The 27,321-nt window shown below is 41.6% G+C and overlaps 1 protein-coding gene across 2 annotated transcripts in view; it reads right to left on the reverse strand.

Moving 5' to 3' along the window:
- Nucleotides 1-10,488, reverse strand: part of cyfip1 (cytoplasmic FMR1 interacting protein 1) — a 189,334-nt gene extending 178,846 nt beyond the window's left edge. The window contains exon 1 of one of the 2 annotated variants that reach the window (XM_043692305.1): nt 10,058-10,488. The gene's annotated coding sequence lies outside the window, so the exon portion shown is untranslated. The remainder of the gene's footprint in view (nt 1-10,057) is intronic. The other variant, XM_043692304.1, reaches the window with a different exon arrangement.
- Nucleotides 10,489-27,321: the final 16,833 nt, after the last annotated feature.

Below are 27,321 nucleotides of genomic sequence, written 5' to 3' on the forward strand. Positions count from 1 at the left end.
CACCTGGAATATTGTGTGCAGTTCTGGTCTCCAAATTTGAGGAAAGACATTCTGGCTATTGAGGAAGTGCAGCGTAGGTTCACGAGGTCAATTCCTGGAATGGCGGAACCATCTTATGTTGAAAGATTGGAACGACTGGGCTTGTATACCCTCAAGTTTAGAAGACTGAGAGGGGATCTGATTGAGACGTATAAGATTATTAAAGGATTGGACACCCTGGAGACAGGAAACATGTTTCCGCTAAGGGGGGGAGTCCCGAACCAGAAGACACAGTTTAAAAATAAGGGGTAGGCCATTTAGGACAGAGATGAGGAGAAACTTCTTCACCCAGGGAGTGGTGGGTGTGTGGAATGCTCTGCCCCAGAAGGCAGTGGAGGCCCAGTCTCTGGATTCATTTAAGAAAGAGTTGTATAGAGCTCTCAAGGATAGTGGAATCAGGGGTTATGTAGATAAGGCAGGAACAGGATACTGATTGAGGATGATCAGCCATGATTATAATGAATGGTGGTGCAGGCTCGAAGGGCAGAATGGCCTACTCCTGCACCTATTGTCTATTGTCTAAAAGGCAAAGACAACAGACACATGGAAACACCACTACTTACGAGTACCCCTCCAAGCCACTCTTCATCCTGACTTGGATATATATCTGCATTAGGAGAAAGTGAGAACTGCAGATGCTGGAAAAGCACAGCATAACAGGAGCATCTGAAGGGCAGGAAAGTCGACATTTCAGGCATAAGGCCTTCATTAGGAATGGTATATCTCCATTCCTTTCTGGTCGCAAATGAAAGAAGGGCTGAGAGGGTGTAAATGGTTACAGCAGAACAACAGAGGAACATAGCATTGGGAAACTGATGAAATGGATAAGGCTTTCAATGCCTGGAAAAAGACAGTAGAAAAACTACTCAGCTCCAAAATTTCAGTCAGAATGTTGCATGAAATCACACAAGAAGGTTAAGCAGCATCTTGTTTACCTGTACTTCAGATTTTCAGTATCCACATTATTTTACCATTGTTTCAGAATTTTAAAACCTAATCTTTAATAAATACTTGAGGAGAGCACCAGGAAAAGAATACTTCAAATTATTTTTAAGAATAGTTTTCCAACTATTAATGTTAAATATAAGTGAATGCTGGTCTCATCTATATTTAGTGTATAGTTTAAAATAGTTTAACTGCAGCTAGGGGTATATCTAACATGGGTGATTTATCTGAGGGAGATGTAATGATGTCCTTCGATCAGTTAGTACGGAAGTACGAATTACCTAATAGAGACCTCTTTCGATTTTTTTCAAGTTAGGGATTTTATTCAAAAAAAGACCACACTTTTGACTGATCTCTACAAATCTGACATAGAAAGAGCGGTACTAAGGGCTAATAGTACACTCTCTGTCAGTACTCTATATCACCAATTGGGGGGTGCCACCTCAGATGAGTCTAATCGACTCTGCAAGATGTGGGAAAGAGCTGGGTTTTGAAGTTTCTTCAGAGACATGGGAGGATATTTGGGAGAATGCAAGGAAGATATCAATTTGCAATAGGACCCATGCTTTAAATTTAAATTGAAGATTCTCCACAGGGTCCACTGAGCCCCAAACTGTTTGTCAAAATTTAAACCGGGGTATCTTCAGCATGTCCTAAGTGCAAGGTCTGTACGGGTACTCTTATCCATTGTCTTTGGTCGTGTGACAGGCTTCATAGGAGCGCTATGGTGGGTGCAATGGAGAGGATTTTAGGTGTAAGGGTGGAGAAGGAACCTATTTCTCTCCTTTTGGGCCTACCCATTGTATTTACTGCAGACTCGCATAAGAATAAAAACTTTTCAATATTCTTACGTCCTGCGCAAGGAAGAATATCTTGCTAGGTTGGATATCAGAAAACCCCCCACAGGCCTGTCGGGTTGGCGGAAGATTGTTATGGAGCATATTCCCCTGGACTTTCTCACAAATATGGTACACCACAAAACTGAGAATTTTTACAAGACATGGCAACCCTTTTTGAAATACCTGGACACAGATTTATCTGCCACACTAACAAGGGCTTTTATATAGCCGTAACGATTGTGTTTCATAAGTCCAATATCCAGGGAGGAGTAGTTGTGAATGTATGAGTGTTTTGTTTGGCTGGGCTGAGTTATTACTATTTATTTGTTTGTTGTTAGGTATTTATTTAGTTAGTTAAATAGCTAGTTTAGGTTTTTTTTTAAATTTTATACTTCTCTATATATGTTTATACATTCGTATAGGAGGGTGGGTTGGGGAATTTTTTTATTATTTGGGTTTAGTTTTGTACTATTTTTGTACTGTTTTGAATTGCATTGTTTTGTATTTGTCGTAATATTTAAAAATCTACTTTTTCTTAGTAAAAATATATTATAAAAAAAGTTTAACTGCACAGTTACATAAATTAACACTAACTTCAGATTTGTACAATTCAAGATTTGATACTACAAACTTTCCCATTAGTTATTTAATTCAAAGTGAAAATGCTCCTTGAATGACACACATCCAAAGGCTGAACTACTTACACTGGACTCTGGTATAGTACAACTTGGGCTCATGAAGCCTCATGGTCTTATTGGTTACATGGGAGCTGAACATATCACACACTAATACGCTGTGTGTTTTGTGTATGCCAGAAGGCCATTTCTTCCACATCTTATTGATCCACAACTTGATGCTATCCAAATGCTGTCAAGGATTTGCACAAAGATTCATTCAGGGAACTTGATTCTTGGAGGTTTTATGTTTGAAAATTATTATATGCCTTACTTTCACTCTGTCACACAGGGTGGGGCGAGAAATCTGTTCCTCCTTTCTGTGGGTTTCATTAGTACTGCTTTTGAACCTCTTCCACTGCACTGATCAGTTGCTGGGCACACATTCTTGATCATTTAGTCTCTGTTGTGGGTGTATCATAATGGGTGTTTGTGTTTTTGCCACTGCCTGAAGAATCACTAGAAAATGATCATTTTGGCATCAAGATTAATTGATCATCTCAGACGGATTCTGTTCCTCTGGCGCAACACTAGACCTTTCTCTCAAATAAAGTGGCTACACCAACTAGCAATTGCTTTAAAATCTACAGGACTCAAGAATTGATCAAGCCCACTTACGGGCATACGTATGCTTTGCATTTCTCGCAAAAGTTCTGAAGCTTTTCAACAACCATAGTAATGCATGCTTCTCAAGATGAAGTCACTGGCTGGTCCTTATTGTCAAGGTGCATTTGGGTATGGGCATCTTTTCCAGGGCCAATTCCTCCTCCTCCCATTCTTGCTCACATTCAGCTCCCTCACTGCAGCACAGTTGCTATTTAATGAGTTGGCAATGTTATGCCTTTTATCATGAAGCCAAATTCATACATATTCTTTTTGCAAGACCACCTGTTTCTTATCATCACGCATGGTTTGTTCTGCATGGGCATTACTTTAGCTCCCACATATCATCTTAACAACACTACCTTTCTCACTTGCTGGATCCCATATGTAACTTAAAATAGTAAACATAATCCCAAAATGTATTTCTGGGCTCAAAAATGGGAGTAATCAAGTAATGTCAAGAATTAATCTCCTTAAATCAAAGTTTTAAACTGCTTGATAAACAAAATATTTTATGATTGCTACTATAACCCAAGTGCAATACTATCATTTAATTTTTGATTGAATGACAAGCTACTTTCACCTTCACACCAAATTAAGCCTCTTATAATAATATTTTTAAAAACTGTCAACTTGCAACATATGTAAGCAAACTCATTGCATCATCTGCTTCTCTATGAAATTAAATTCACAACTTCACTTGAGGTGCAGATTGTGTTTACAGCCCATTGTACAGCAAATTAAAATAGGTGCATACTTTTAACAGATGTGGCGTAATCCATCATCCCACAGTGTGGACTCCATATTATCAATACCAATTATTTTCTTCAAGATACCGAAAAGGCTGATATCCTGAAGGACTCCAATAAACAATTCAGTAATTTATGTTAGATTTCTTTTTTAGGTTAGATTCCCTACAGTGTGGAAACAGTCCCTTCGGCCCAACCAGTCTACACCGACCCTCCGGAGACTAACCCACCCAGACGCATTTCCCTCTGACTAATGCACCTAACACGATGGGCAATTTTAGCATGGCCAATTCACCTGACCTGCACATCTTTGGACTGTGGGAGGAAACCAGAGGAAACCCACACAGACAGTCACCCGAGGCTGGAATCAAACCTGGGACCCTGGTGCTGTGAGGCAGCAAACCACTGAACCACCATGCTGCCCTTTCTTGATATTGATATCAACTCACAAACATACATAGATAGAGACATAGAAAGACACAATGTCAAACAAGCACTTCACAGGATAATTATAAAACAAGGTATCACACAAAGCCATTTTTAGATTCGAGGACCAAAAGCTTGGTCAAAGATTTACATTTTAAAAGAGTGCCTTAAAGGAAGAATGTAAAATAGAGTGGTGGAAAGGCAGAGAGATTATAGAGACAGCAGGAGGCCGTGGCAATGATGAAAACTTTAATGATCTCATTCCAATGAGTACACTGCCGTTTTAGCCTCCCTAAATCTCTCCCTTGAAGAAAACTCAACAGATATTCGGAGATTGCCTCTGATATTGTTATCTATTGTGGTCTTGTTTGTCTCATTGCTTCAATTACAGACAAGGCCCTCTCTGATCATTTCATTATAACATTCAATAGCCTTCTACTCAAAAAAAGTCAACATGAACTCCACCATCCTAGCAAACTGACACTATCGTTAACACCTTTTCCTCTCCACAGTCCTTGAACATGCTGTAGCCTCCCAAATTCATGCATGTCTTTCTGTGACTCCATGTTTATATTCCTCCAATCAGGTTTCCACCTGTGCCATAGTACTAAACACTTGGCGGGGATGGCATTCTGAGACAATGGTAAATTTTCTGTCCTCGTCCTGTCTACAGTCTTTGACGCGGTTGACTAAATGATCGCTGGGTGGGATTGCACTCACTTGGTTCCATATTCATCTAATTAGAGGAAGACCTCCACTATCTACCAAGGAACTAACATGCTCCCTATTAGTGACATCATCCAAAATCATTTGCAGTCAACGTTCAGCTCGACCCCATCACTGACTTGGGTCCTCCACTGTTGACAAACCATCAGATTGGTTATCGATATCCTGTACTGGACAACTAGAAATTTCTCCTATTAGCTAATGGAAAGTCTGAAATCTTGGCTTACAGTCCACACGACATTTTCCATTCCTCAGTTACCGACTCCAACATCTGATAGATACAGAGAATATAGGAGCAAAAGTAGGTCATTTGCCCTTTGAGCCTGGTCCACCATTCAATATGGTTGATCATTCAACACACTACTCGGTTCCTATTTGATCCTTTAAATCCTACAAACTAACTGGTCTATAATTTGTTGCTTTCTCTCTGCCTCACTACTTAAATAAAATGAGTTACTATGGATTTGAGGGAAGCTAAAGTAACTGATTCAGAGTCTATTGAATTTTGGATGATGACCACCAGTTCATTTGTTACTTCTAGGAGCTGATAGTCGTCTGGGTTGAAGCTCATCAGGCCCTAGGGATTTTTCTGCTTTACTGCCATTAGTTTCCCCAATGAAGGTGTATTACCATTCAGATAACAATGTGCATGCCTGCTTTTGCTACAGAAGTTGAAAACCTCATATTTCTCCACATTATATGTATCTTCCATGTATCTGCCCACAACTTCACGACATTCTCAAACATACCCTCCCACTCAGATTTGTCATTTACAAACTTGGAGGTATTACATTCAGTACTTTCATCTAAATCATTAATAAACATTGTGAATAGCTGGGGTCCCAACACTGACCCCTGTCGTACCCTGTCACTTGGTAAAAGACCCATCATTCTTACTGTTTCCTGTCTGCCAACTAGTTCTCAATCTATTTCAGTACACCACCTCCAACCCAAGCAATTTAATTTTGCTAACCTCTTATGTGGGACCTTATTGAAAACCTTCTCAAATTCCAAGTAAACCACATCAACTCACTCTACTTTATCCACTCTGTGCGTTACATCCCCAAACAACAGATCTCTCAAGTAAGGCTTCCCTTTTGTAAATCCATGCTGATTCTGTTCTATCTTGACACTATCTTCTCAGTGCTCTGTTACTCCATAAGACCATAAAACATAGGAGTAGAAGGAAAGCCATTCGGCCCATTGAGTCCACCCTGCCATTTAATCGTGGCTGATGGACATTTCAACTCCACTTAGAGAGTCATAGTCATAGAGTTGTACCACAAGGAAACAAACCCTCAGTCCATCCCGCATTTTCCCCGTATTACATCTTTTAAAATTGCCTTCTCCCCACTACCATTGTCAACTAACCAGTTCATAATTTGTCTTCTCCCTGCCTTCTTTCTTACATAATGGAGTTATATCAGCTACCCTCCAATTCATAGGAACTGATCCAGAGTCTTTAGAATTTTGGATGATGGCCACAAGCATACCTGTTACTTCTAGGGCCCTTTAGTCTGGGATGAAGTTCATTAGGCCCTGGGGATTTATCTGCCTTTAATACCATCAACTTCCCAACTCATTGCCTGACTAATATTAATTTCTTTTCTCGCTTTCAAGAGGGAGGTTAAGGTAAAGAAGCAGGAGACTGGAAGAACATAGCAAACCAGGCAGCATCAGGAGGTGGAGAAGACTATGTTTAGGGCGTAACCCTAACAGGGTCCTGAAGAAGGGTTACATCCTGAATCATTGACTTCTCCACCTCCTGATGCTGCCTGGCTTGCTGTGTTCTTCCAGCCTCCTGCTTGTCTATCTTGGATTCCAGCATCTGTGGTTTTTTGGTCTCTAAACAGGGAGATTAAGCCAATCTTTCGCAACCTCAGTGTCACATTTGACCCCATGATGCACTGCCGACCCCATATCTACGTCATCACGAGCACTGCTGACCCCATATCTACGTCATCACTAAGATCACCTATTTCCACTAACATATCACCTGACTTTGCACTTGTTACAGCTCATTTGCTGTTGATACTCATTTCTATCTTTGTTACTTCTAGACTTGACACTCTGAACTGTCACCACATTATAGCACATGTAAACATGACGTTATCTAAAATCTGTTCCTGCACCAGAGTCTTGTTCACTGATCTGAATGGACCATCACATATGTAACAGAACTTAGATATAAAAAAAGGACATTCTTTAATTAGTTTGTATTTTTAAAAAGCTTGCCTTTGCTGTACATCTTTCATGATCCCAGCATGTCTCAGAATGCCTTATAGGCAATGTATCATTTCTGAATTATCAATTGCAGTAATGTAGAAAGTACAACAAATACTTTGCACAGAGCAAAATCCAACAAACAACACAATAAGCAGATTTTTTTTGTGATGTTGATGTTAACCCTTATTCTCTTCTTCAAAATTGAACCTAGGGGTCTTTTACATCCACGAGAAAGGGAAGGCAAGCCTCGATTTAACATTGCACTTGAAACATGGCATCTCTGATGGCACAATACTCGCTTAGGTACTGCATAGCACTGACAGTTTTGTTGCACTCAAGTAGTCAAGTGTTACTGAAATGCAGAGCCCTTGAATTCAGATAGAACAGGCTTGTCAACTGAGCCATAGCTGACAACTTTGAGAAGCGAAGTTAGTTGTTCAAAACAGCCACAAATTTATCACAATATTTTTGCACATAGGGAACAACTTCATCTATGAAGTTGCATGATCTTCCACATCAGCATTTGTGGAGAAACCTTGCTACTTTATGCACAAATACCTTCAATTAAAGACTTATCAGAATGAATAAAGTCCCCTTCTCAATGTTTAAAGATCATCAAAGAGTGCCCTCAATATTTGTTACAATTATATAGAGTCATGAGGTGTACAGCATGGAAACAGATCCTTTGATCCAACTTGTCCATACCGACCACACATTCCCAACCCACTCTAATTCCACCTGCCAGCACTTGGCCCATTTCCCTCCAAACCCTTCCTATTCACATACCAATCCAGATGCCTTTTAAATGTTACAATTGTACTAGCCTCCACCACTTCCTCTGGCAACTTATTCCATACGCGTACCACCCTCTCCGGGAAAAAGTTGCCCCTTAGGCCTCTTTTATATCTTTCCCCTCTCACCCGAAACCTATGGCCTCTCGTCCTGGACTTTCCCACACCAGAGAAAAGACTGTGTTTACCCTATCCATGCTCCTCATGATTTTATAAATCTCTATAAGGTCACCCCTCAACTTCCGACATTCCAGAGAAAACAGACCCAGCCTATTCAAGATTAGAGTGGTGCTGGAAAAGCACAGGTCAGGCAGCATCCGAGGAGCAGGAAAATCGACGTTTCAGGCAAAAGCCCTTCATCAAGAACGTCGTTTGTCCTGCTCCTCGGATGCTGCCTGACCTGCTGTGCTTTTCCAGCACCACTCTAATCTAGACTCTGATCTTCAGCATCTGCAGTCCTCACTTTTTCCCAGCATATTCAACCTCTCCCTATAGCTCAAATCGTCCAACCCTGGCAACATCCTTGTAAATCTTTTCTGAACCCTTTCAAATTTCACAACATCCTTCCGATAGGAAGGAGTCCAGAATTGCATGCAATATTCCAAAAGTGGCCTAACCAATGTCCTGTACATCCGCAACATGATCTCCAACTTCTAGTCTCAATACTCTGACCAATAAAGGAAAGCATACCACACACCATCTTCACTAACCTAGCACCTCGTATTTATCTAAATTAAACTCCACCTGCCACTTCTCAACCCATTGGCCCGTCTGATCAAGATCCCATTGTACTCTGAGGTAACCTTCTTACTCAACAGACAGCATAGTGCAATGTGTCAAATGAGAAATGCTAACTATCTCACCCATAAGCCTACATCCAATGACCAGCCTAGTTGTATTGCAACTCTATACAAAGTCTTAAATAATTACAAAGTACAGTAAATAACTCAACAGCTCTCTGGCATTTCACTGATATTCCCAAACTTTAAAAGCAACTTGCTGGAAGACCATTCTAATAAACTACAAAGTCATTCCAAGGCTTAAGCTCCCCCTCCATTTAAAAAGTCCCAGATGACTATGGAGCAAGGTGAGAAACGAGCTTGTGTTTAAACTTCTAAAGAATACTATCGTTTTAAAATAAAGCACGTGTGTCAAATTAAGGGAACCAAGTGGAAAACCAGTCACAAACTATAGAAAAAAAAACAGAAAATAAAAGATGACATTTGATTTGGGCCCCTTCCTCAAAGCTTTTAGGACTCACCACAATAAGTTTTTGGACGCTGGACAACTTACTATATATTTTCACTTTATTTCAAATTGTTAGCACGTTGCTTCCTTTTTAATACCATAATTAAGACTTTACCGAAAATCAAACTTTGCAGTGATCACAAAAACTTCGGCTTGACAAAGCCTGTCACAACTCTTTCTTTCGAACAAAACAGTCCCATTTGAGAGAGAGTTACACGCTTGGCTTATTTCACTTGATTTTCGAGTAAGATCCCTTTCTAAACTATCCAAAAGCGAAAACAAGAGTTCGCAGAAGAAACAAGTGACGAGAAAGATATTTGCTTTTTTAAAAAAAAACTTGATCGAGGAGTTGGTGTCTCAGCGGACTCCAGATACTGATCCAGCTTTCGTAGGTGTGGCTGGAAACTGAAGAATTAAACCAACAAGGTCTCACAAACTCTGCAAAGTGGAGCCAAACCCCGGCTTGCCAGCGGAGGGAGAAAACGCGGACCTCTTCTAAACACGAAAATAAACTCCAGAGAAGTCCTGGCTGGGGTGGTGGAGGGAAAGAGATCCAGAGAATCACGGCCTTTTTCCAAGCCTAGAGCCTTCAACAACCCAACCCAACCCAACCCTTCCTCCCCCTCTTCCAAAATAAAGTACAACCGGAGCGGCCCGGGGAAAACAATCTCAGGGGGAGTTAATCCCCAAACAAGCTTAAATAAATATCAATGGGGATCAGTCTGGAAATGGAGCTTGTTGGAGGGCAGGGAAGGGGCAAGTGTATCCCCCAATGCCCCTGTCTCACTCACCACTGATGGCGGTGGATTTTTCCCCCACTGGAATATTCAACCCTTCTCCCGGTTTCCCGACTCTTTTCCCCCTTCAGCGGCAGAGCGGCTCCATCGACACACTGTTCGGGTCCGGGATAATCTTTTAATGTGCCTGTCCCCTGCGAGGGGGGGGGGCACGGGTGAGGAGTGGAGGTCTGTTGTCCAATAACACGACTTCCGACGACCGGCCTTCCCTGCCTCCGACCGATACCGAAGCAACCAGAGAGGAGAGGGATGGGGAGGGACAGTACGAGCGTGCGCGCACACGCGCGCGCGGCCGGCGGACAAACCCGAAGATCGGGGGGGGGGGGAATAGTGCGCGTGCGTAGTCGGTCCACCAGCAGGCGAGTCTCCGAGACGAGGCGGGCGGGGCAGGAGGGGGTCTAAGGGGATTTTGTCGCGGGAGGGGGAGGATGAAAGAAATGAGCGGGGCGTATTGTGTGCGGCGCGTGAGCCAACCGCCGTCCAACGGCGATCCCGAGCGGCTCCAGAGCGAACACCGCTTCCTGGCGGGTAAGGCATTTCCTCTTGACCAGCCCTGCCCAGTCACAGTCTTTCCACAGTGAACTGCTCAGATTTAATCTGAGCCTTATTCATCTTGCTTCTTCACAGTTTGAAGGAGATTTCCATTTCGGGTTCAAAAATATACTCCAGCAAGGGCACATTTATCAGAATCATAGAATCCCTACAGTGTGGAACCAGGCTATTCGGCCCAACAAGTCCACACCTACCCTCCGAAGAGTAACCCACCCAGACCCATTCCCCTACATTTACCCCTGACTATTGCCCCTAACCTACACATCTCTAATGGTGCTGGGATGAGGGACTTCAAATGGATGGACAAATTTAAGAATTGTAAAAGCAAGGGGATTTGACAGATTGTCAAAGTCTTTTGGCAGAATGACTTTTATGATGCAGTAGTAGTGTCCTGTCATCTGAGCCAGGAGATCTGGCTTCAAGTCCCACCTGCTCCAAAGGTATGTCATTACATCTCTGAACAGGCTGATTAGAAAATGTCACCAGAACTCACTAAAAGCACCAAGATGCAGTTTGGCTGGTGGTGTGCAGGGCACTGCCTGTCAGATCCTTCAGGCACATCTGGTCTCTTGAGTGCAGTTGCTCATTGTGCTGGGAATGTGTGTAGTGGTGAAGAGATATCTCCTTGAGGTGTGTGCCTCTGCAAAGGAGGTCTGGAGAGTGATGCTTTCCTTTGGTGAAAGACACTCTTTGGTCAGCCCAAAACTTGTCGAATCTTCTGTTCCCTAGATGCTGCCTGACCTGCTGTGCTGTTCCAGCAATAAAGTTTCAGCTTTGATCTCCAGCGTCTGCAGACCTCACTTTCTCCCCAAAACTTGTTGACTCCAGCATAAGGAATTGGCCTTTACCAAGTGTTGCAGACTGGTGCATTCCAAGGTCCAGAACAAGGTGCTGAGAGAGGAGCTAAGGCTTGAGCAGCTGCAGGCCCTAGGAGCAGTAGGAAAATTGAATTGAATTTATTGTCATATGTACTGAGGCACAGTGAAAACCTTTGTCTTGCAAGCAATACAGGCAGATCACATAGTTAAGTAGCATAGATAGTAAATAATGGGTCAACAGCAGCAAAAATAAAAACACAGGTACTGACGAATGTTAGGAGTTTTTGAGTCCATTCAGTATTCTAACAATTGTAGGTTAGAGACTGTTGCAAAACTGGCTAGTGCATGTGTTCAGGTTTATGTACCTTCTCCCCAATGGTAGACATTGTAGAAAAACATTGCCAGGGTGGGATGGATATTTCAGAATGCTGGCGACTTTTTCTTGACAGCGGGCCTGGTAGATGGATTCTATAGATGGGAGGTTGGACTTTGTGATTGTCCAGGCCAAGTTCACCACTCTCTATAACCATTTCCGATCTTGAATGGGGGTACAGTTGCCATACCAGGTGTTGATACATCCAGATAGGATGTTCTTGATGGCGCACCTATAAATGTTGGCAAGGGTATTCGCCATCATGTCAAATGTTCTCAGCTGCCTGAGGAAGAAGAGACATTGTTGGGCCTTTGTAACCAGTGCATCAACATGAAGAGTCCAAGTGTTGTTGATGACCACTCCAAAGAGCTTGACACTCTCCATTCGTTCCACCTCTTCGCCGTTGATGTGTAGGGGAGCATGAGTAACATCCTGCTGAAAGTCAATAATGAGTTCCTTGGTTTTGCCAGCATTGAGAGCTAGGTTGTTCTCAGTGCGCCATTTTTCCATGGCTTCCACCTCCCGTCTGTAGTCTGTTTCATTGCCATCTGAGATGTGACCGATTATGGTGGTGTCATCAGCGAACTTGTAAATGGCATTAGTCTGGTATTTGGTGACACAGTCATGGGTATACAGTGAGTACAGTAAGGGCTGAGTACACACCCTAGGGAGGGCGGGGGTGGAGGGGGGGGTGTTCCAGTATTGAATTTTAGTCATGAAACACTGTCCCCAATCTTCACTGATGGTGGCCTATGGATCAGGAACTGATGATCCATTTGCAGAGAGTGGGGATGAGGCAACCCAATTAGTATTTTTCTGATGAAGTATGACGCGGGTCCATTCAATTGTCTGATCCTCTCGTGCCTCAAAATGAACGTAAATAGTTTCCCGTATAAGTGGAAAATGCTCTTTTGCAACTGAGAAATGTCAAAATTCCAATGTTTTGATTTTCAATGTTTTTCTCTCTGCAAAGACTATGCCAAATTCATTAGAACCTTTGTGTGTTCTTTTGGATGTGATTTATGAATAAAGCATATTTTTGGCATTTATATAAAAAAAGTTATAAGCACAGGAGGAAGTCTGCACTGTATTGGGCAGGAAAATCTCTGATTTGTACTACTCAGGAATACACTTGCCTACATTCAGGACAGGGGATTGAACACCTACTTCATCAGCATGGACAAGGGGAAGGCCTTCAATAGATATCACACACCTACAAGAAGGACATGCTCCCTAAAGTGGGCTTTGATGGTGGAATTTGCAATTGGATCTGACTGCACCAACATCACTAGTGCCATCTCAATCGTTGGGTGGGAATCAGAAAGTTTCTTGATCAGATTTGGAGTCAGGCAGGGCTACCCTCTGTTGCCTTGTTTGTGTGTTGCATAGAACATTCTGCTGAGTCCATCAGGAAGGATGTAATCCTGAGAGGGGGGACTGTTCTGGGCAGTAGAAGCCTGCAGAGAATGGCCACTTTGCACATGGATCACATAACTATTTTCTGCTCCGATCTGCTGTCAGAAGTATAAGCATTTGCAACCATTTGAAACTTGCCTTGGGAACCAAGGTAAATCGAGGAATGAATGAAGCTTTGGCAACTGAGCCAACCAATCCTTTATCCCTTCACTGTCAGCTCAGATTACCTGAAAGTGTTGGGAATATGATTTGGAGGGCATACACTAAAACCTGGGAGGAATGTATCACCATGGTGAGGCAGAAACTGGCCAAGTGACAGCACTGCTCCCTCTCCATTATGAATAAAAGAAAACTGGTTATCAGATGTGAGGCAATCTTTGTGTTGCTGCACATAGCGCAAATCTGGCCTGTTGCTTGATATTGCAGCTCAGTGATCACCCGAGCCATCTTTCATCCTTCATTTGGAGTCCAAAAATGTACAATCTCCGCAGGGGTGTGGATAAGGGGGGGGAGGGGAAATGAATGTATCCAACATTGCCTTCACCTTGATGGCCACCTTTGTGTACGGCTGTATCAAGCTGTGCATAGACTGGGTTTCATACATCACGTCACAATGTGCTGAAGTTCTACCTGTCACCAATATTGTGTAGGATGGATCTGGCCTTGTTGCTATGGAACACTCCAAGAAGTTGAACCATCTTGTATCACCTATCCTTCTTGGAAAAATTTGCAAAGGAAATGTGACTTCAAATCCATCAGCCAGTGGTCAGCACATAATATCCTCAAGGCCCTGTGGGGAAAGGAGAGGGTCGAACATGTTGTGTAGTTCCCTGAGCAGACTGTCAAAGTCATTTGGCAAAATGCCTCATGGCCAAATTTTCCAACAAGCACCAAGATGTAACTTCAGGCATGATCCTTCATGCATGCTCGGACTTTCTGTTTCACTGCACACTGCCATCAAGATGGGTGCAATGGTGAAGAGACCACCACACAGAACCTTCCAGAATGTGCCTTTACCAAAAAATATGTTGAGGGAGATGTAGTGGTTTTAATTGAGTTTGTCACAAGTAGCTCCATGGTGCAGAATTCTCTGCTCTTGTGGCTGTTCCCCAGGAGGCACACTAAGACAAATGTCAACTGCATATGGAAGATCATTAATTCAGTGAAAGACTGTCTATGGTCTGCGCAAAACTTGTTGGTCTTCCAGTGCAAACAGTATACCTGAACCAAGTGTTGCAAACTGACATATTCCAAGGCGTAATGGGGAAAGATGCTATCTAAGATCTTTCTATGAAACATAACGAGGGTCTGTTATGTTTGAGATACCTTTGTTGCCTTAATGGGAATGGAAATAGTTTAAAAGGAAACTTTTGAAGTTCTATTGAAGAATACCAAAATCTCACTGCATTTTCTGTAAAGTCTATACTAAATTATTTTGTACTATGCGAATAAAGTATATATTTAAAATAAAAAGAATGACAGGCACAGGAGGAGGCCACATGGAATGTTGAGCCCATGGCAGCTCTTTTCAAGAGTAATTTAAGAAGTGTCACTCTCTGGTCCTGCAATTCTTCCCCTTCAAATGCTTATTCAATTCCTCTGAGATAGCCATCTTGTTCCAGTGTCCTTCCAGTTAGTGCACTTCAGATCATAGCAAAAATATTTCATCCTGATGATGAGCAGACTCATGACATATCTAGACAACACAAATGTATAAATTGTTCTCATCGGTGGAAGAGTTGAGAACCAGAGAACAACAATTTGGCTGAATGAAGCAAAGGTGATAGGACTGAATCTTTTAACTCCTCTTTCCTACAAGCGTGCAGATGTCTGGACAAATATGCGAATTAGAAGCAGAGGTAGGTCTCTAGTCTCCTCAAGTCTGCTCCAATATTCAATCATTATGGTTGATTTGCTTGTATCACATTCCTGGTTTCTATCCGAGTAAATTTAGCAACCATCCCTGGAAGTTACATCCAAGTCAATTATAGAAATTGTAAAAAGTTTAAGCCGCTGGATGCGGCATTCTTCTTGTTACATCTTGCCAACCAGAAAATAACCAATTTATGATTTCTCTGTTTTCTGTTAGTCAATCGTCTATCCATGCCAATATGTTGCCCCACATATCAAGAGTTCTTATTTTCTGCAATGAACCTAGTTATGGCACCTATCAAATATGACATCAAACAACTCAACAAATCACCAAGGGCTTAGGAAATCAAGTTACAATCGTTATTTCATACATGCATATTGAGAGGCAGCCTTAACACCGTGAAGTGTAAACTCATCCTGGTGGGTTGCAAAACATCTTCAAGCTGTATAGAATTACTTACAATATGAATGTCTCATATTATCAATTGTTGTCCCATAGTCTTTCATAGGCACTATCTATTCATTTACCAGCTCTACCTGCTGATAGTGCAGCTCTGATACTTGTTGGTGGCCTGTCAGACAATCCCGATTACTGTTATAACATGACTGAACATTTAACTCATAATTAACTGGAACTAATTCAACCCTTAAAAATGCCTTCTGGAAATCCGAGTACTAGTTCCACTTTATCTACAAGCTAATTCCTCAAAAACATCCAATAAATTAATTAAATTTATTCAGAAAAATATGTTGACTCTGCCTAATAACTTTGAATTTTAGTAAGAGTCCACTTAGTGAGAGTCAACAATGCTCACAAGAATAGCTTCTAACACCTGCCCTATAACAGACATTAAGCTCACCAGCCTGTAGTTTCCAGCTTTCTATCTCCCTGCCTATTTGAAAAATTATTTAAATAAACATAGTCTGTTCTGGTATAATGCGATTGCTCTGCTCGCGTGCAAACCCGCATTAAACGAAAATAGCATAATAGCAGCACCATTTAAATCAATGGGACCAGAATCATGTTATAGCTGATTCAAGTAAGATAAACAAATAATGGACTAAATACTTCAATTGTGTTGTATCTATTTCACATTGAAGAAGTGCGCATTATAGCAGAACCAATTGTAATAGCAAACATTTATTCTTTTCCAATCTAATGGAATCTTCCTGGATTTAAGAATTTTTGAAAAATTATATCTATTGCATCAACTATCTCACTACCCACTTTTAAGACCAGAGTGAAGTCTATCAGGTTCAGGGTCTTGTGAGTCTGCAGATCTTACCATTTGTTCAGAACCACTTCAATGGTGCATATAATTTTCTTGACTTCTCAATCCCTTCCATTTCCTGATTTACAGCTGTTTTTGGAATGGTCCTTGTATCTTACAGTGAAGACTGATGCAAAACTTGAGTCAATAGAAATCAGGGGAAAAACACTCTGCTAACTGGAGTCAGACCTGACCATAAAAAGATGGTTGTAGTTGTTGGAGGTCAGACATCTAAGGTCCAGGACATCTGCAGGAGTTCCTCAGGGTAGTGTCCTAGGTTCAACAACTTTTAGCTACTTCATCAATTATCTTCTGTTCATCGTAAAGTCAGAGGTGGGATGTTCACCATGGATCGTACAATGTTCAGTACCATTTGCAATGCCTTGGATTCTGAAGCAATCCATGTTCAAGTACACCTGGACAATATCCGGGCTGATAAGTGGCAAGTAACATTTGCACCACACAACTGCCAGACAATGACCATCTCTAATAAAAGACAATCTAACTATTGCAACTTGACATTCAATGGCACTACTATCACTGAATCTTCCACTATTAACATCCTTGGGGTTACCATTGACCAGAAACTCCACTGCACTAGCCAGAATAAGTCCAGGCCAGTCAAAGGAATTCAGAAATAGGCAACTCAGTTCCTGACTCCCCAAAGCCTGTCCACCATCTACAAGATAGTTATCAGAAGTGTAATTAAATACTCCCCCTTTGCCTGCATGAGTGCAATCCCAACGACACTCAAGACTCAACCATCCAGAACAAAGCAGCCTGCTTAATTGGAACTCACAAACATCCACTCTCTTCATTGGCAAAACTCAGCAGCAACAGTATGCCATCTAAAAGATGCACTCTAGAAATTCACCAAGGCTCTGAGACAACACCTTGCAAACCCACTATCACTATCATTTAGAAAGACAGGAGCAGTAGACATGTGGGAACACTACTACCTGCAAGCTCCACTCCAAGACATTCACTGTGTCAATCTGGAAATATATCATCATTTCTTCACTGTCACTGGGACAAAATCCTGGAATTCCCTCTGTAACAGCATTGTGGGTCTACCGACAAGACATGCAGCGGTTCAAGAAGGCAGCTCATGACCGCCTTCTCAATGGCAACTTGGGATGAGCAATAAATGCTGACTGAGCCAGTGATGTCCACATTCCGTGATTGAATAAAATGAATAATTAAAGCCATATTTACCAAATAAACTTTTGAATTCATTATTGAAGTAATAAAGATTTCACTAACTTCACTGTTAGGCTCTCCTACTTGAAATTGCAATATTGATTGTTATTCTTATATTTTTCATCCTCTCCATTCTATGTTCTTTAGATGTGTACAGAAGTATCTAACTTGCTGCTGCTGTTAACTTTGTTACCAAGTGGTTTAGAAACTTATGAATTCATGCTCAGAAGACTTAACTGTGCTCTTCACCATAGTTTCTCAGCTACATACAAAGCTCTTCTGTCCATGCATTTTAGTGATAAATATCTGTTTTGGTATTTGATAATCAGTTTTTTTTCCACAGGAACTTGATTGAGAGTTTCTCCTTAACTGCTAGCAGCCTGTTATTGTTCTCATTGTTTCTTTAAAGGCTCAAATCCCTTATTATTAATGGCTTTTTTGTGTCTTGATCTGTTAGTGATGTTAGCTTCTCTGGAGGAATTTTCTATTCGTAAGTCTCCTTCACAGTAACTGTTCAGCTCTGGAATTTCTGGATGCTAGGTGGTCTTGCAGACTGGGAGGAGTATACTGCTGCTCAACATTACTGAAACAAACTTGGACAAGTGTTCAGTAAGTCAGCACCACTGTGAAGCAAACTGGGAAAGTGAACATGTGTGGGAAGGGCAGCAGTGGCAAAACATAAAAACCAGGAGCAGACAGCCCTTCAAGCTGTTTCTACACCCAGCGTCAATCAGCAAGTTTTTGCTGAGTGTCACCTAATAGTATTGTTGATGAGATTTCCAGTACTTTGCTGATGACTTAAAGTGGACTGATGGAGGGTATTTGGCCAGATTTGATTTGTCCTGCTTTCTGTGGACATTCCTGGGCAATTTCCACTGATTAATGTTACTGTTTTGTTGTGGGTGTATCACCACAAGCTACCTTTAATTCAGATACTTATTAAGAAATCTCGCAGACAATCAAGTACTAAAACAATGATTTAAACTTTGTTGCATGTAGTAACCAAAATAAGATCTCTCAACTGAGCCAATTAAGCCTCACAACTCAACTTGGTTGTTAACCGATTAATTGTGGAATTTGGCTACGATTACAATCAACAGTATTTGTCTCTGATGTCGAGAGTTTGATTCTTTTGCAGTGTTGTCCTTCAAAGTTCTGCTGTTGAACAGTGTTGGCTTCTTATACAGCTTTTCATCCTTCAGATTATTATTGATGATCTTATAGATTCTTTAATCCAAAAATTTCCAAGTCTCTATTTTGCCTTCTTATCAAAGTACTTCCTTGTTCCTTGTTACATTTGGCCTTAACTGTCTGTTTGGAGGTATGGCTTTCCTACGATTAACTCTTTAAATTCTTCTGCATGGTAATCAGTTGTCCATGTGGCATAATGCAGCCAGTTATCAAGTAGATTCAAAACAGTTTTATTCATGTAGCTTCAACACTTCCTTTTCCCAGACATGACTGATAGCTTTCAATTCCTATATGTTTACCCTTGCCCCTTAATAGCTTACTCCAGACAAAGTATTGCTGATCCCTTTGTGTGTAACAGTTTATCTTTGTTGATTCTTTCAATCCACAAACAGTTATTAATGTTCTGAAGTTTATAATATCACAGTTTTATCTCCAATGGAATCTTCAACTCATTCTGAAAAAAATGTATTTGCATTACATCCAGCAAGTTGTCAGGCACATACACTTTATAATGGGTATAAAAGCAAAATACCATGTGTGCTGGAAATCTGACATAAAAGTAGAAAATGCTGGAGAAACTCAGTAGGGCTGGCAGCATCTGTGGAGAGAGAAAAACAGAGTTAATGTTCAAGATCCAGTGTGACTCTTGGAATATCCCTTTATAATAGGTGCCAAGTTGTAACTGTTAGTTTACGTCCCACTCCAGAACTTGAGCACCAAATTTAAATTGATATTCAAATGCAGTTCTGAAAGAGTACTGCAATGTCATTGGTACCACTTTTTGGATAAAATGTTAAACAAAGGCCCTGCCTGCTCTTTCAGATGGCCATGAAAGATCCCAAAGAAGAGCAGTGAAGTAATTTCTTGCATCCTGATTAATGTTTATCTCTGAACTAACATTATAAATATAGATTATCTGTGGGAGTTTGCTAAGTGCAGATTGGCCTTTGAGCTTCCTACATTACATCAGTGGTTCACATCAAAAGAACCTAAGTCACTTTCAAGTGCTTTAGGACAGTGGAAGGCTGTGAAAGGCAATAAATGCAAGTTTTTTTTAAACTTACTATTTCTAAAAACAGTCAAGCAGGATAGAACATCATGGGCTTGAAACTTTAACATCTTATACTAGCTGTCAAGGCAAAGAAGTGAAAAGATCGAGAACATGTAAATGAGTCATAGTTGAGATTCTTATCATATGTAGAAGTTGATAAACTCTATTTAAAGCAGTTACAGATTTTTATTACCAGATGGTAGATGATGCGGAAGTCAGAAAAACAGAGAAGGAGGGAGGGGGTGGATCTGCCAGGATCAAAAATAAGCTGCCTTGTGTGGGGGCATATGTATTTGAAAGGAGATGAAGTCCAATTAATTAAAATTGGTAGCTTCTGGAGGCCAGAGCACTGTGTGGATTAGAGTGCAGAAGAGGCATTGTAGAGAGTGGGGAAATGTCAGATAGAGGGACCCCCTTGAGCCACATGCAGCGAGACAGAGCCCCTTCATTCTTTATCAGATCTAAGATCTGCAGTCCTGCCAGATAGGTGCTGGACAATTAAATAACTAGTTTCTGGAGGAGGCTCCACAAATGCGCACATCCTCGAAGATGCAGGAGCTCAGAACATAAGTTCAGAAACATTTGCGTCCTTCTTCAGTCAGCAGTAAAGAGTGCATAATCTATTTCAGACTCTCCCGTGGTCCCCACATCGCAGATGGTGTCTTCAGCCAATTCAATTCGCTCTACATGGTAGCAAAAACAGCTGAGGACACTGGATATGATGTTGTAGGCAATGGATTTTTTTATTTGCTCATGGAATGAGGACTGACTTAGCAGCATTTATTGCCCATTCCAAATTGCCGAGAGGGTAATTGAGAACTATAGGAGCAGAAATAGGTCATCTGGCCTTTTGAGCCTGCTCCACCATTCAATAAGATCTTGGCTGATCTTTTCGTGGCCTCAGCTCCACTTACCCACCCTCTCACCATAACCCTTAATTCCTTTATTGGTCAAAAAATTATCTATCTTAGCTTTAAAAACATTCAATGAGGAAGCCCCAACTACTTCACGGAGCAGGGAAATCCGTAGATTCACAAGCCTCTAAGTGAAGATGTTCCTTCTCAATTCAATCCTACATCTGCTCCCCCTAATTTTGAGGCTAAGCCCTCTACTTTCACCAACCAGTGGAAACATCCTCTTTACTTCTATATTATCTATTCTCTTCATAATTTTATGTTTCTGTAAGATGACCCCTCATTCTTCTAAATTCCAATGAATGTAATCCCCCAGTCTACTCAGTCTCTCCTCATAAGCCAATCCTCTCAACTCCAGAATCAACCTCGTGTACCTCTTCTGCACCCATCTAATGCCTGGTCATCCTTTCTGAAGTAAGGAGACTAAAACTGCACACAGTCCTCCAAGGTGTGGCCTCACCAGCACCCTATACACCTGCAACATAACCTCCCTGTTTTTAAATGCAATCCCTTTAGCAATAAAGGACAACATTCTATTTGCCTTCTTAATGATCTGTTGCACCTGCAGACCAAACTTCTGTGGTTCATGCACAAGGACACCCAGGTCCCTCTGAACAGCAGCATGCTGCAATATTTTACGTTTCAAATAATAGTGCTTTTTACTGTCATTCCTACCAAACTGGATGATTTCATATTTATTAAGTGTACTCCATCTGCCAGACCTTTGCCCACTCACTTTGACTATCTATGCCCTTCTGCAAAGTTTCACAGTCCTCTGCACACTTTCTCCTACCACTCATCTTAGTGTTATCCACAAACTTTGACACACTACATGTGGTCCCCAACTCCAAATAATCTATGTAAATCACTATAGGTCTGGAGTCACAAGTAGACCAGACCAAGTAAGGATGGTATATTACTTCCCGAAAGACATTAGTGAACAAGATTTTTTAAATGACAATCAACAATGGCTATATAATTGCCTCTAGGCCAACTTTTAATTCCTGAATTTTATTGAATTAAAATTTCACCATCTGCCATGGTGGCACTTGAAACCATTTTCCCTGAAAATTGACTAGATTACTAGTCCAATGAATGAATTCCCTGAAACATGCGCTCAAGAACTAACTATCTGGTGTTACAACACTGGCATCTGTCAGGCAAGGTGAAATATTGCTTAATGGTGTCCTGTCCACAAAAAGCAGGACAAATCCAACCTGGGCAATTACCACCCCAATAGTCTACTGTCAATTAACTACAAAATGATGAAAGAGGTTGTCAATAATGTTATCAAATGGTACTTATTCAGTATTAATCAGCTCAAATATGCTTTGCTTGGGTTCTGTTTGGCCCATGCAGCTCCTGACCTTGGTCTTGATTTAAACATAGATAACAGAGCTGAACTCCAAAGCTGGGAGGTGGGTATGACTGCCCTTGATAATAGCTTGCATTTGATCAAAATATGGTGAAAAGTAGTCCTAGAGAAACAGGAGTCAATGGGGATCAGCAGGAGAACTCTCCACTGGTTCAAATGATACCTAGACCAAAAAGATAGTTCTAGTTATTGACAGTAAAACATCTCAGTCCATGGACATCACTGCAGGAGTTCCTCAGGATAATCTTTTAAATTTTTTCGATAGTTCCTCAGGAAAGTGCCCTGGGCGCAACCATTTTTGGCTGCCATTGACAATTGTTGTGACGATAACCATGGCCTGTCTGAAGAGAGACCATGCCTGAGTGTTAAACATTACTGGCTCTGAGATATTCAGAAAAGATAGAAAGGAGGAGGGGTGGTGTGTTTGATAAGGAGACCAATACAGCATTGGATGAAGAGGATGTTTCAGAAGATTCAAGGACTGAATTGATATGGCCCCAGCTACAAAATAAGTGTGCAGTTGCACTGCTCAGTATAATCTATCGAGCATCAACTAGTGGGGAAGATACAGAGGAAGAAAGCCTGCAAAGAAATTATGGAGAAGTGTAAACATCATAGAATAGTTATATTTTGGGATTTTAATTATTGAATATCAACTGGGATAGTGGTTGTGTAAGGGGCAGAAAGGGATAAGTGTTCCTGGATTGTATTCAAGAGAACTTCACAGAGCAGTATATGTCAGTCCATGGCTTAGAAAGGGTGGATGCTGGGAATTTGTTTCCTCAGGCGGGGATACTAGGACCCGGGGGCACAGCCTTAGAATTGGAGGGGGTCAATTTAAAACGGAAATGAGGAGACATTTCTTCAGCCAGAGAGTAGTGGGCCTGTGGAATTCATTGCCGGGAACACAGTGGAGTCCGGGATGTTAAAAGTCTTCGAGGCAGTGATTGATTAGTTCTCAATCTCTCAAGGAATTAATGGATACGGAGAGACTGCAGGTAAGTGGCGTTGAAATGCCCATCGGCCATGATTGAATGGTGGAGTGGACTTGATGGGCCGACATGCTGTGCCCACAGGTCTTAGTATCCCCGCCTGATGGAAACAAGTGTGCTTATGACAGGTGCTGGATAGTACATAAAGTTGAGAACCAAGCAAGAAGATTCAGAACAAAGATAAAAAAGAAGAAAGAATCAAGGAGGAATTCTGATAAAGGATTGAGCTACATAAAGTTATGAGGGGCATAGACAGGTATATGGGCAAAATATTTGTGGCGGGATCAACAACCTGGGCATAGATTTAAGGTACAGGAGGCAGGAGATTTAAAGGGGATGTGAGGAAATTTTTTTTCACTCAGAGGGTGTTGGGAATCCAGAACTCACTGCCTGTAAGGATGGTAGAGGCAGAAATCCTTATAATATTTGAGAAGTATTTAGATGTACACGTGATGCTAAGGCATAGAAGGTAATCGATCAAGTATTGGAAAATTGGATTAGAATAGTTAATTGTTTTTGATCGGTGTAGACGCGATAGGCTGAAGGTACCTTTTCTGTGATGAAGACCTCTATTACTGGCAGCTAAGGGAAATCCCAAAGTCTTCTATCAATGCTGTTATGCTATGGGGAAAACCCCTCTGTTAAACTTAAACCAGCAATGCAGAAAAGATTTAACCCGTGCAGTAATCTGTGAAAATTCAAGAGACCAAGAACTAGTTAAAGTAAAAAGTAACAATTTTATTTTTTAAAGTCTAACAAAGAATAATTAACTAACAACTATTTACAACTCCTTCCTCTAACCTATCGTTTATTTTCCCTTCTATAATACTAGTCTGATAAAACTCCCAATTTAGATTTACCAAAATTCAAATTTCAAAACCAGCCAGCTGTTGAATCTTCTCTTGGTATCCTCCTCTGTAGATTTTCTTCTTCTTAGGGATTTCTGTTCCACAAGTCTCTGCTCAATAAAGGTACCTTTAAGAGAACTAAATTTCCGGGCAGTCTCCAGATATTGGAGACTTGGCCTTTCTCTCACAACTGTTCACGTTTCCCCAGTCTTATACCTCCAAAGTATTAGATTGTGACATTGGTTTTTAATATTGTCAATATACAAAATTCAAACTTGATTGGAGTTTAGTATTCTTATTGGGTATAATTTAAACCGATTGGCCTAATTCAAATTTGTTTTTCTTTGTCACCAGGCAACCAGCTACTGGACCAAAAGGTTACATTGTATCTTATTTAGAATACTTAGTGCTGTCTGCTAGCTTTTAATTTTCTTAAAGGTACTGTACACCCACATCTTCACAACACCCCCCCTTAAGAAAAAATGAACCATCAAAATGAAAAGATGGCTTCATTTTTTTCTGTTTGTTAAATGTCTTTACCTTAACATACAGGTAACTTTAATATAAGTTCACCTTAACTTCTTCCCATATACCTGTGTATACATATATATATATATAAATCTCATCTGAATTTTATCAGTTAAATCAGCAATAGTGCACCTGTGATTACATTCTTACGACCCCACAAAATGTATGATTTTTAAATTAAAAGTCTGTAACATAAGACTCCAATGAAATAGTCTCATATTCTTGTCTTTAAAGTGTTCTAAGAATGTAAGCAGATTGTGATCCATGTACACAACTGTCTCCAACACATTGTAAGGCCAGTACCAAACTCAATAGTTCGTTTTTGATCATGGAGTATTTCCTCTGGTGGATGTTGATCGTCTTCAAAAAGTAACCAACTGGCAGTTCAATCCCATCCTCATCTTCCTGTGCAGTACAGCTCCAATTCCTATGTCACTCGCACTGTTGGGGACTTTAAAAGGTTTTGAAAAGTTTGGTGTCGCTAAAATTGGTTTGGTGGTTAATATTGATTTCAAATGGTCAAATGCCTCATGGCATTGTTCTGTCCACCAAAACTTTGTATTCTTCTTCAGCAAATCGCTCAATGGTGCCACAACACTGCTGAAGTCTGGAACAAACTTCCGATAGAATCTGCTGAGTCCTAAGAATCGAAGCGCCACTTTCTTCGAGTTTAGTCATGGAAATGCCTCGATGGCCTTCATCTTTGCGTTCCGTGAGGTCAACCTTCCATGACCGATGCTATTAACTCCTCTACCACCTTTTTTGCCTTGATACTCCGTAATGGAATTGCCTCCAGAAATCTGATAAACACATCCATTATGGTTAACAAGTACTGGTTCCTACTTTTAGTTCTCGGGTGGGGACCTACACAATCAATTATAACCTGCATGAAAGGTTCTTCAAATGTGGGAATTAGCAACAAAGGTGCTGGTTTTATTACCGCATGTGGCTTATCTACCATTTGGCATGTTTGACACATTCGGCAAAAATTAACCACATCCTTGTGCATTCCTCCGTGCCATAAAAAATCTTGTACCTTAGCCTGAGTCTTTCGGACCCCTAGGTGACCTCCTACAGGTAGTTCATGTGCTACCCATAACACTTCCTGTCTGTATGCTACTGGCAACACAACCTGGTGCACTTCGGCCCATTTCTCCTCTGCACTAACCTGCCATGGTCTCCTTTTACGCCTTAGGATTTTTTTCAGATAATAACCCTCCGGAATATTCTCTGCCTCCTTTTTGGAGTACGCACCCACATATATATCTTTTATTGTCTTGTCTTGCTGTTGTAAGTCTCTTAGCCTTTCAGGACTAATCACTTTGGTCTGACCCTCTGTCTGTTCAGGTTTTTCCTGCACCATTATGTCAAACAGGGTGCCCACTAACTAAACCTCAACTCTTTCATCTTTTTCTTTACTTTTTGCTTCATCTTTGACTAATGATAGTGGGATCTGGTTACCACACACTCTGGGAAAATACCAGGATATTTCTGTTTTAACTCTTCAGTTCCTTGGTCTTCCTTGGGCTTCTTCACAACAAGGGCTGTCATTCTCACCTTGGATCCTGCCAAATCATTCCCAAGAACAAACTGAATTCCTGGAACTGACACTCTGTCAATCACTCCCACTGTTACTTCCCCAGTCCAACCTGATCTTAAATTTCTGTCCATCTATACCACAAATTACCACACTCTCGGGTAACAGATCTGAAAGAGTGCATATTCGCTCATCTCTTACTATCAAAGACTGGTTAGATCCTGTATCTCTCAGAATTATAACTCTTTGTCCTTCTCCTACTGTTCTTTCTGAGTAAACTTTACCCACAGAGGCGAATTCTTTGTAGAGAGCAGGTACTAACTCCATACCCAGCCCCTGCTTAGGCTGTGCACTCTCCTGAAGCTCCTTGACTCTTCTTGGGGTCTCCTTTACTACCTTCACTAATGCCACTGGCTGAGCTTCTTCTAACACATCTTTTCCCACAGTGCCTTTCTTTAACGATCAGCACTGTGACTTTACGTGTCCAACTTTATCACAGTGGAAACACCTGAGCCTTTCACCTCCTTTCCACCCTCTTGGGCATCTTTTTAAGTCTGTGGTAAGCTCTTACCAGTGTTAGGTGAAAGTGGGTACTGCAGATGCTGGAATTTAGAGTCAAGATTAGAGTGATGCTGGAAAAGCACAGCGGGTCAGGCAGCATCCAAGGAGCAGGAAAATCAACGTTTCGGGCAAAAGCCCTTTATCAGGAATGAGGCTGGGAGCTTCAGGAGTGGAGGGATAAATGGGAGGGAGGTGGGGCTGGGGAGAACATAGCTGAGAGTGCAACAGGTGGCTGGAGGTGGGGGCTCAACGTGATAGGTCAGAGAGGAGGGTGGCAAATAGGTGGGAAGGAAGATTGACAGGTGGGAGGTCGTGAGGACAGTGCTGAGCTGGAAGGTTGGAACTGGGGTAAGGTGGGGGGAGGGGAAATGAGGAAATTGGTGGTCCACATTGATGCCATCGGGTTGAAGGGTCCCGAGGCGGAAGATGAGGCGTTCTTCCTGCAAGGCTTCGGGTGGTAAGAGAGTAGCGATCACCTCAGGGATACCGCACCCATCAACCCCACCGCTCCGTGGCCAAACATTTCAACTCCCCCTCCCACTATGCCAAGGACATGCAAGTCCTGGGACTCCTCTATCACCAGTCCCTTACCACTTGACGCCTGGAGAAAGAATGCTCATCTTCCTCCTCAGGACCCTTCATCCCCATGGCATCAATGTGGACTTCACCAATTTCCTCATTTCTCCTCCCCTCACCTTAAGAAGGGCTCATGCCCGAAACGTCGATTCTCCTGCTCCTTGGATGCTGCCTGACCTGCTG

The sequence above is a fragment of the Chiloscyllium plagiosum genome, chromosome 6 (genome assembly GCF_004010195.1).
Source record: "Chiloscyllium plagiosum isolate BGI_BamShark_2017 chromosome 6, ASM401019v2, whole genome shotgun sequence".
Taxonomy (NCBI): Eukaryota; Metazoa; Chordata; class Chondrichthyes; order Orectolobiformes; family Hemiscylliidae; genus Chiloscyllium; species Chiloscyllium plagiosum.